Genomic DNA, 12010 nt, shown 5'->3' with positions numbered 1-12010 from the left:
CGGCTTCATGCGGGCCCTGGACCAGGTGGAGGGCCTCAACCTACCTGGCTTCGACTTGGCCGCATTCAAGGATTCCAATCCTGCCGCCAAGGAGAAACTAGATTGGCTCTTCGATGGGTACTGCAAGGGGCATGCCCTGAAGGACCTGGTGGGCAGGAGTGACGTGGGGGCTGATCTGGCGGAGCTTCCCCTGGGTGAGGATGAGGCTCCTGGCAGGGCTTCCGGGAAGGAGCCGGTGGCCTAGGGTTGCGGCCACTCCAGAAACCCTTTCCATTTTCTTATAAGGATGTGACCATGCTCCAGTTGAAGATGTTCTTGAAGGTCCATTCGAAAGGGTTTTCAAGGCCTGGGCCTCAGGATCTCCGCAGCTATCTTTTTGAATAGCCTTCACCATACGCCTCTCAACATGTTTAAGATGTACCTTCAGCCCCCGCTCCAGGCAGGTTGCCAACAAGGAGAAGAAGGGTCGAGCTGTACACATCTAGGTCTTCCTTTCCTCCCCCTTTATAGCTCGGTAGGCTCTGTAATAGATAGACTTTGAATGCATATATAAAACTCGGAGGGAATTGCCTTATGTCGACTCGAAAGCTTTGTAATAGATAGGCTTTGAATGCATATATAAAACTTATCTTGCAATTTTTGCCTGCGCCAAACTTTAGCAGTTCAGACCCTATGCCGACCTCCCGGGTCGAGCACCGAATAAATCCTCCAAGGCAGCGCACCGGCCCCTTGGGTTGGGCATCTGTTACATTTGTAAGAAAACTACTAAGTTGTCAAAGACCAACAGGCTAAGGTATCGACAAGTTTCATAAAACTGCTTCCCGTCGTGCCGACCTCCTGGGTCGAGCATCAAGACTTACAAGATAGTCCCGCCGACCTCCCGGGCCGAACAAAACTGATTTACCAAGACGATGTGCCGGCCTCTCGGGTCGAGCACCCATTGAATTCCAAACTGGCGACCACCCAATTCGAACCAAATCACCAAAGCGACGTGCCGACCTCTGGGGCCGAACACCAGTCTTTAAAGCCTGGAGCCATGCCGGCCTCCTGGGTCAAGCGTCGAACTTTCCTCCTTCAACGTTTTAAGTCGTGCCGACCTCCTGGGGTCGAGCATCCATTCGTGCCGACCTCTTGGGGTCGGGCCGTTGATTCGTGCCGGCCTCTTGAGGTCGAGCAGCCCTTCTCAAACTCGCCGTCCTTCCATTACCATTTATCCCCAGCCCCCCACTAGGGCACTCAGCGCTATATGAGTGTGCTAGTGTAGGAGTTAAACGTAGAAGCGAAGCGGCATTGATAACAACAGACTTAAAACTTGAAAAATCAAACATTTATTTAATAATGAACTTGTACGTAGATTGAAAGAACAGACAGTAAGACATCCTGGCCTAACCTACTCTACAAATAATCGCAGATTCGAGAAGTGCCAAGTGCGGGGTACCTCCACTCCATCTAGTTTCGCAAGCTTGCAGTACCCAGCTCGGCTGGCTTCGACGACCTTATACGGCCCTTCCCAATTCGGGTCGAGCTTGTTGGAGCTATGAGTTCTGCTGACCGAGTTCTTTCTTAAGACGAGGTCTCCCAGCTGGTACTGTAGGCTCCTCACCTTGGCGTTATGATAGCGGGCGAGCTGGCTTTTGTACTTAGCCATCCGTATCGTCGCTTCCTCACGCTTGGCCTCCAGCATGTCCAAGTTACATCTCAACTCTTCTTCGTTGGCTGACGTAACGAAGTTCTGCGTCCGAGGCGAGGGGAGACCGATCTCCGCAGGCACCACGGCCTCCACCCCGTAAGTCAAAAAGAACGGGGTCTCGTGAGTGGCTGTCCTGGGCGTAGTGCGGTAAGCCCAGAGGACACTAGGGAGTTCATCTAGCCAGTTAGACTGGGCCAGTTCCAACCTAGTCTTTAGCCCCTGTAGAATGGTTCGGTTCGCGTTTTCCACCTGGCCGTTGGTCTGGGGGTGGCCAACCGATGTGAAATGTTGGTTAATCCCGAGCTCGGCGCACCATCTCTTGAAGGGGTTTTCGGTGAACTGTCGGCCGTTGTCGGATATCAGAACATGAGGAATCCCGAAGCGACAGACTATGTTCCTCCAGAAAAATTTTTAGATGGCTTTCCCAGTAATAGTGGCCAGAGGCTCCGCTTCAATCCATTTCGTGAAGTAGTCGATGGCCACCACGAGGTGCTCGTACCTCCCCGGGGCTCGAGGGAAAGGCCCCAGGAGGTCTATCCCCCACTGAGCAAAAGGCCAAGGACTAAGGATGGGAACCATTTCCTGAGCTGGCCGGTGGCGCAGCTGGGCGTGCACCTGGCAAGCGCGGCATTTCCGAACCAGGGCCGCGGCATCTTGGAACACCGTGGGCCAATAGTAGCCCAGGAGAAGGCACTTTTTGGTAAGTACTCGGGATCCCACATGTGCCGCGCACAAGCCCTCGTGAACCTCTCGGAGGACGTAGTCTCCCTCCTCAGGAGTCACGTACTTTAGCCAGGTGGTTAGATATGACCTCCTATAGAGGGTCCCCCCAGCGTAGGCGTATTTGGCAGCTCTGAGCTGGAGTCGGCGGGCCTCGGTCCTGTCCCTGTGGAGGGCGTCCGAGTTGAGGAAGTCGATGAGAGGAGTCATCCAGGTGGCCGGGTTAACTATAGCCAAGACCTGGATCTGGTCACTGCTTTTCTGTTTGACCACCTCTACCAAGATCTCCTTGTTCAGGTGCGCGAACGAGGAGGACGCCCGTTTCGATAGGGCGTCTGCGCGCTTGTTCTGGGACCTCGGCACCCGCTCGATTTCAAAGGTATCGAACAGGGCTATTGCCTCTTGTACCTTAGCCAAGTATTTCTTCATGACATCCTTCTTGGCTTCGTACTCCCCGCGAATCTGATGGACTACGAGCTGAGAGTCGCTCCGGACCCTGATTGCGGTTATGCCCATCTGGTGGGCTATCCGCAATCCTGTCAATAGCGCCTCATACTTGGCCTCTGTCGCGCCCCATTTTTTTTAAGAAAAATAAATAAATATAAATGGTTTGAAAGTGAATTTTTGATTTGAAAAATGAATGAAAAACATGGGTCTAAATGGGACTTGAAAGTGCGACGATTCGACCCAAAATAATAGTTTAAAAGGGTTTTGAATGATAATTGGAGTCACCACTTGGTATTGAGTTAAGGTGTACCAAGTCACCTAAAAAATAAATTTTTTTGAGCAAAATTATAGGAAAACCCTTTTAAACGACTCCTAAGTCTACAAAAATCAGAGAAAGTGTTTGGAAGTCACATTTGATGAGAGGGAAGACAAGGACAAGGTCCAAGGCACCCTCTCAACCTAACCAAGACTAGTTGCGCGATTTAGTCAAAGATTTTCTTATTTTTAACCAAAGATTTATCACATTCGGAAGTACTATATGAATGCAAAACCTAGACTTAGGGGGCATTGGGGGGCAAAATTTCTCTTCAAAGTTTGAATGGTGCCAATCACATTAATTGTGATGCCCAATAATGACTCTTTGGAGAGGTCACGAATAATGCTAATGACGTAAAATAAGTGGAATGAATGTATGCAATGTGAAAATATGAGTTTGTGTGAAGTGAAAAAGTAATATAAAAAATAATAGTGTGTAAGTGGAAGTGTGCAAATGGATGTGCAAAGTAAGGTGAGTAAAGTGATAGTATGAAGTGTGTGTGTGCACGTGATAGTATATAAAGTGTAAGTGGCAAAGTGAAAACGTGCAAAATAAAAGTTGTGTGAAGTGAAAATGTGGAAAAAGGGATAGATTATGAAGTAAAAGTGCATGTGATAATGGATAAATGAAATGCATGAATCCTAGAGGAATGCAAGCAAGACCGGTACGGGGGACTAATGTTCGTGACTTAATTTTCCTTTTGGTTAGAAAAGAATGAGCGTGCTAAGGCTATGTATAGCCAAACTCGTCCATCCCCCTTACCAAAAGAGTGACTCCCTAACCTATACAAGCAAATGAGCTAATCTAAATGAAAATGTAATTCTAAATATGTAAGGGAAAGGGAGTGAAGGGTCATGCAAAATGTAAAACTAAAAGGAAAGAATGAATGAAGATGTAATGAAGGCATGCAAGTATGTGCTAGCGCGGGGACGGCCCTAATGGGTCTAGCATTGGACTAGCCCTTCACTAACGCTTTTTAACAAGCATTGGACTTGCGAGAGTTCGAGGGGGAAGACCATGACTAGCATTGGACTAGCCACGGTGACGTACATTCATCTATATAAGCAAATATAAATAAAAGCAAGTAGACATGTAAGGCACGTAATTCACCTAACACATAACACATAAGCATGCATGTCTAGATGCCAAACCCTAAGAAAGCAATTAAACACATAGCACATACGCATGCAAATCACACAAAGAAAAAACAAAGAAAACCTAACTATTACATTAGGAGGGGGAAGCCTACTACAATCTAAAAGGGGAAATAAGAAGGAATAAAACGATTAAATCCCTAACTATTACAATTTCGGCATTCGAGTGCCTCCCAAATAATCAAAATGAACTAAAATAAATATACAAAATTAAGACAAGTAAAACGAATAAATAAATAAATAAAATGAAAACATTCACAAAAGACATGCAATTAACACATAAATCACATAAGTACACATAGGGTCGAATAAAGTAAAAATAAGGGATAGAGTGTACCTCCCTTGAGTTGGCGTCCTAATGAAATGAATTTTACTTATTTATCCTCCAAAAATAAAGAAAATATCAAGGCATCACTTTGATTAACAAATAAGTTATGTAAGAAAATGAGAATTAAGCACGAAATGAAAATTAAACAAAAATTAGTCACAAAACGGAATCACTTAAAGTATCTACAATAAATCGTCTATGCTCAAGAAATTAAAACAAGCAGAACCCAATAATCAAAAGGTTCTAGAATGAGGTGCTAAAATTAGTGACTTAAGATAAAATTTGTCCAAATCAAATACTCAACTTCACAAAAGAATGAAAAAAAAAAAACCGATTTATTATAGTTAAACCACAAAATTACCCAAAATTCTACTAAAATCCAAATCAAGACTATAAATCAGCGAAAGAAATTCTAAACCTTCAAAATTATCCTAACATTCATTGAAAACCCATCCAAAAAATCACATTAAATCATATCAAAGAAAACTAACACTTTAAAAGGGCAAAACGATTAAATTTTCCAATTTTATGGGTCATAATAGGACAAGGGGAAACTTAGGGGAATAAAATGCAACTTTTCTTTTTTGACATGCATGCAGATTACGTAGAAGCCTTTCTTTTCTGCACCAATTCAGTCGCGCTTTTCTTTCCATTTCATCATGCAAGCACAACAAGAAACCAGAATTCTACCTATCCATCATTGACTAAACATGCGACTTCATAGCAGGATTTGAAACAGAGAATCAGAGCTGACCATCAGGAGTGCAAAACTAAAACAGCAATAGAAGGAAAAAAAAAAGAAAGTGCCGCAAGTTTTCTGCAGTACTTTGCTTTTATGCTTTCAGCAAACAAAACAAATCCAAACGCACAGCTTGTCTATCAAAATTCTGATTTCAAACCCAAACACACAGCTTTAAACTAGGCGCAAACTACATACTCACCACCATCCAAACAGGTAAAAACCTTAGAAAGATCTCACGCTCATGCAAAATTCTGGAAAACATGCAAACACTTGAAGAACAAAAGCTGCCGCAACTTTCTCCATTTCTTATTTGGGCAATCATGATTAGCGTTATCCATTCTATCCTAGACAAGGTAAGTTACACAATCAAACCATTCTAGTGAGGCAGACAAATGAACCCAAATCACAAACCAGACCAGGTAGACATAACACAAGAGACCGAGAATCAAAACTACACTTTGCTTGCTAGTTTCTGGTTTAAAGGAACTTTTCTTTGTAAAAGGAAAATGTGTCCGTTACACATCCCCCATGCTATACCCAATGTAAAAGGCAGGACAAACGCAACCCAGAAATGGCAAATAAAATCCCAGAAAGTTTAAACCAAATGAAAACTTCAGCAACCCAAGAGGAAAGAGACCTTGCGGCAACTTCCTTCTCACCATTTCAGCAAGCATATGAAACACTTAGATACCCCAATGGAACCTGTAGATGCATCAACTAATCTACACACAAACATCCCCAACGACTCGGACAACAAAATACAGTCCCAACGACTTGAATTGTGGGATCCGGAAACAATAACAAGCAAGACATCAAGACCTTTAGACTCATTCAAATTTCTGGTTTCTTTCTGCAACTTTTCTGCTGCAACTTTGCGACTTAAACTCACACAAACAGTGTTATGCAAAAAGAATCAAATAAACCCAGCAACCAATGCTCACATCAATCTCCAAATCACCATTGTTAACATAACCGAAGTACAAGATTAACGGCAAAACTGGTTCATTCAAAAAGTTTTCCACCCTTTTTCTTTGGTTTCATTATCAGACGTATAGATCAGATGAATCAATCTCCAAGCAAACAACAAACTTGCCCCTTACACCATTTAACATTGAAACCCGACATCAAAACTAGACACACAACAAGAAAAAGGCAGAGCAGCAATCAACGAAACATTAGAACAGATTTTCCTAAAGCCTCATGCCATTTTATGAACGCGACCTTCAGATATTCAGCAACAAAGATGAATGAGAAACTCAATGATGCATGAACGGAAAACAGGGAAAGGCTACCTTCGCTCCCTTAAACAGCAAAGCAGCACTTGAATAGCGCAGCAATGAACTTCAACGCAGGCCAAGCGAAGCTGTGAAAAAGTTTCACCTTTTGATGCGACTGCCTTCTAGATTCTGCACCACCTCTCTTCTTGGCCGAAAGCTTCTCACTCACTCTCTTTTTCTAGCGTTCCCGAGCTCTCCCAACGAAACCCTCAACTCTCGTTTCTTTTCTCCTCGCGAATCTCACATTTTTCCTTTCCTCTACCTCCCTCTGTCGACCATCACTCCTCCTCTCCTTGCTCTATTTTTCTGCAGATTCTCTCCCGCCGTCACTCTCCCTTCTGATTTCTGTTTTTCTTTTTCTCCCCTTTTCTATTTTTTCGTTAGCCTCCTTCGTAGCTCCTCTCAAAACCCAGCCTTTCTCACAGCCGACCTCTACTTCAAATCTCCCAGAACTCTCTCTCTTTATATCCCCTAAACCCTGATCTTCACGGCTCTTGTTAAATCTCGTTTCACCTCCTTTTTATGGCCATCCGATCGCTCTTCATTCCGGATGAGAGCCAGGTAGGATGAAGTCAAGGTAATCCAAGGGTAAAGGAAACACAATGGAAACAACGACGAAAAATGAAATGGGCTAAGCTGTATTTTTCCTCTGCAATTTTTCCGTGTGTTTTTCTTCTTAAATTGTAACATGACAAAAATGCTAGAATCCTATGCTTCTCATGGTCCGTGAGCTTGTCCTTTTTTTTCTTTTTCCTTTTTAACACGTAATGAAATAATTTTAACAAGATAAATGAACGCTACAAAAATTGAATTTAAAAGAAAAATAAACATATTTTTGTGAACAATTTTCTCTCTTCTTTTTTCGATAAATCCTAATACTAGAAAGTCTTAAAATAAAATTACATGACTAAATGAGCAAAAAATAATAATAATAAATAATAATAATAATCTAAAATGCTACAAAAATGCTAAAAAAAGAATGCCTAAAACAAAAATCATGGGATTAATAAATAAATAAAATAATTATCAATAAATAAAATAAATAAGTTAAAAATTTGGTGTCTACCGTTTGCCCCTCTTTGTCTGAGTTTTGGAAAAACTTGAGACAAAGAAATAGACACCAAATGCCCACCTGTGTTATTCGGCTGCAAAGTGCTCGAACGACTGAGGACTGACCCCTTTTAATGAGACTGACTCAGGCGAGAAATTTAAAATGGACTGACCCAAGCAGGAAATTTAAACGGGACTGACCCGAACAGAAAATTTGAAAGGGGACTGACCCCGACAGGAAATTTAAAAGGGGACTGACCCCGACAGAAATTTAAATCGGGACTGACCCGAATAAAAATTAAAATCATGGGACTGACCCGAATAAGAAATAAAATCATGGGACTGACTCGAACAAAATTTTAAAATCATGGGACTGACCCGAATAAAATTTAAAATCATGGGACTGACCCGAACAAAATTTAAAATCATGGGACTGGCCCGAACAAACTTAAAAATCATGGGACTGACCCGAACAAAATTTAAACCATGAAACGCACACTAGTGGGATTGACCCAACGGCTAGTGGCGATGCAAAATGAAATGCACACTGGTGGGACTAACCCATATTCAGTGGCGGTGTAAATGAAATACACGCTAGTGGGACTGACCCATGTTTAGCGGCAATGAAAATGAAATACTCACTAGTGGGACTGACCTAACGGCTAGTGGCGATGCAAAATGAAATGCGCACTAGTGGGACTGACCCACGGCTAGTGGCAGTGAAAATGAAAAGGCTCACTAGTGGGACTGACCCAAGGGCTAGCGGCGGTGCAAAAGAAATGCGCACTAGTGGGACAGACCCAACGGCTAGCGGCAGTGTAAATGAAAGGCTCACTAGTGGGATTGACCCAACGGCTAGCGGCGGTGCAAAATGAAATGCGCACTAGTGGGACTGACCCAACGGCTAGTGGCTAAATGAAATGCTCACTAGTGGGACTGACCCAACGGCTAGCGGCAGTGTAAAATGAAAGGCTCACTAGTGGGACTGACCCAACGGCTAATGGTAATGAAAATGAAAATGCTCACTAGTGGGACTGACCCAACGGTTAATGGCAGTAAAAGAAATGTTGGTATGTATGAAGAGATTGTATAAGATTTACTTGAAAAATCATCCAAAAATTTGCCTCAGTGATGAATTGGTCAGTGGGATTAAACCCGAGCCTGCCTTAATAACGGGTCAGTGGGATTGAACCCGAGCCTACCATGGTGGTTGGTCAGTGGGATTGAACCCGAGCCTACCGAGCCTACCATGGTGGTTGGTCAGTGGGATTGAACCCGAGCCTGCCTTGAGAATTAAAACACACACGTTAGTGAGATAAATTCAAAATCCAGAATGCAAGTTCGTAGCATGTCCTCGAGAGTTTGAATCGTCCGCTCTGACTGTCCATCCGTCTGAGGGTGATAAGTCGTGCTCAAATTCAGTTTAGTCCCCAGGGTTTCTTGAAACTTCTGCCAAAACCGAGATACGAATCGTGGATTCCGGTCGGAGATGATGCTTACAGGCACACCATGTAGCCTTACTATCTCGTCCATGTACAGTCGAGCCAACTTGTCCATGGAATACTTCATATTCACCGGCAAGAAATGGGCCGACTTGGTTAAGCGATCAACGATCACCCAAACGGCATCGTGTCCTCTTTGTGTCCTCGGTAGACCGGAAACGAAGTCCATTGTGATGTTTTCCCACTTCCACTCGGGTATCTCCAAGGGTTGTAACAGACCCGATGGTTTTTGATGCTCTGCTTTCACCTGTTGGCAAATGAGACACTTTTGCACGTACTGGGCAATTTTCCTCTTCATGTTGTCCCACCAATAGGTTCCTTTGAGGTCCTGATACATCTTGCTGCTGCCCGGATGGATTGTATACTTGGACCGATGAGCTTCTTCCAAAATTTTCGTTTTTAACGACTCCTCCTTCGGTACCACTATTCGATTTCGATATTTCAAAATACCCTCAGGACTCAAATTGAAGTCCGTGATTTCTCCCTTCTCCACTTTCTCTCTCCACTTCTTTACCATCAAATCTTCGTTTTGCCCCTCTTTAATGCGTTCCAGTAGAGAGGAGGTCACCCTAACATTGCTAAATAGCACCTTATGGCTCCCAAGACAGGGTCTCCACTCACAGACGGTTTCTAATAAACCCCATTCTTTAATCATCAACCCTGCTACTTGTGCCTTACGACTCAAGGCATCGGCTACCACATTTGTCTTTCCAGGATGGTAGTTGATTGTACAGTCGTAATCTTCCAAAAATTCCATCCATCGTCGTTGCCTCATGTTCAGTTCCTTCTGGGAGAAAAGGTACCTAAGACTCTTATGATCCGAGTACACTTCAAAAGTCACCCCGTATAGGTAATGCCTCCACTTTTTCAGAGCAAACATAACTGCGGCTAGTTATAGATCGTGGGTTGGGTAATTCTGCTCGTGAAGCTTCAACTTCCTAGAGGCAAACGAAATTACATTCCGATTCTGCATCAAAACACACCCTAGGCCTTCTCGCGACGCATCTGCATATACCGCGAACCCGTCCACTCCATTTGGCAAGACCAGTACTGGAGTCGTGGTCAATCTTCTCTTTAATTCCTGAAAACTTGTTTCGCATCGGGTGTTCCAAAGAAATCGACCATGCTTCTTCGTCAGGTCGGTTAAAGGTCCTGCCAGTTTGGAGAAATCTTTAATGAAACGGCGGTAGTACCCAGCTAGCCCTAGAAAGCTACGAATTTCCGTGGGATTTTCTGGTCTCTTCTAATTTGTCACGGCCTCTACCTTTGCCGGGTCCATCGAAATACCTTCGTGGGAGATTACGTGCCCTAGGAACGCTACTTTCTCCAACCAAAACTCGCATTTGCTAAATTTGGCGTACAACTGATGTTCCTTAATGTCTGCAACACCACTCTCAAGTGCTCCTCATGCTCCTCGCGTGTCTTAGAATAGACCAAAATGTCATCAATGAACACAACGACAAATCGGTCTAGATAGGGTTTGAAAACCCTATGCATTAGGTCATAAAGGCGGCGGGAGCATTAGTCAGTCCAAAGGGCATAACGGCAAACTCGAAATGCCCATATCTCGAGTTGAAGGCAGTTTTCGGTATATCCTCCTTCCTAATCAACAACTGATAATACCCTTGTCGAAGATCCAATTTGGAGAAGACCACTGCACCTTGCAGCTGGTCGAACAACTCGTCGATGTGGGGCAGTGGATATTTATTCTTGATCGTAACATTGTTCAGCCCCCGGTAGTCAATACACATCATCAAGGTTCCGTCCTTTTTCTTCACAAACAAGACGGGCGCTCCCCAAGGAGACCCACTCTCATGAATGAATCCCCGCTCCAGAAGATCTTGTAATTGCAACTTAAGCTCCTTAAGTTCCGCAAGCGCCATTCGGTAAGGGGTTTTTGAGATAGGTGCAGTTCCAGGTAACAAATCGATTTGGAATTCTATCTCCCGTTCTGGAGGTAAAGCTACTAACTCATCAGGAAATAAATCTGAAAACTCCCTCACTACGGCCACGTCTTCCACTTTTAACTTATCCGTAGGGGTGTTAATCAAAAAGGCCAAAAATCCTTGCGCCCCTCGACTTATCAATTTCCTAGCTCGAATGCCCGAAATCAAAGCAGATGAGGCTAACCTACCCTTTATATCCAACCTTAAGGTTGCCTCGCCAGGAATGTGAAATTCTACCACCTTCGTTTTACAATCCAGTTGGGCATTATATTTGGCTAGCCAGTCCATACCCAGAATCACATCATACCCCTTAATGGACAAGCTTATCAGGTCTCCTAAAAACCTCCTTTCACCTACCCATACATCGCAATCCCTATAAACCATACTAGTCACCAAACGTTGATTCCCCGTAGGAGTACTAACTTCTAGGTCATAAGGTAAACTAGCAGGTTTTATATCGATGCCACACATGAAATCAGGGTTAACAAACGAATGAGTGGCACCAGAATCAATTAAAACTTTGGCAAAGCGGTGGAAAATAGGGATCGTACCTTCTACGACCTCCGAACACTCTGGGACCTGATGGGGCTCTAAGGAGTAAACCCTAGCTGGAACTTTCGGTTTGGACCCATCTCCCTTCGTTGGTCCAGTATTGGTCCTCGGCGGGGGTTGGCTTCCCTTTCCATCTTGTTTCAAGACCGGGCATATAGCCAATTGGTGGTCTGCGCTTCCACATCGCAGACATTTGCCCTGTTTCCTCCAGCAATTATCTTCGGTGTGGTTTGCTTTTCCACAATGCCCACAGGGACCACGAGGTGCCGAAGCCGATCCACTCTGA

This window comes from Coffea eugenioides, chromosome 11 (assembly GCF_003713205.1).
Source record: "Coffea eugenioides isolate CCC68of chromosome 11, Ceug_1.0, whole genome shotgun sequence".
In the NCBI taxonomy this organism is placed as follows: Eukaryota; Viridiplantae; Streptophyta; class Magnoliopsida; order Gentianales; family Rubiaceae; genus Coffea; species Coffea eugenioides.
Note: the sequence above shows the minus strand (reverse complement) of the source record.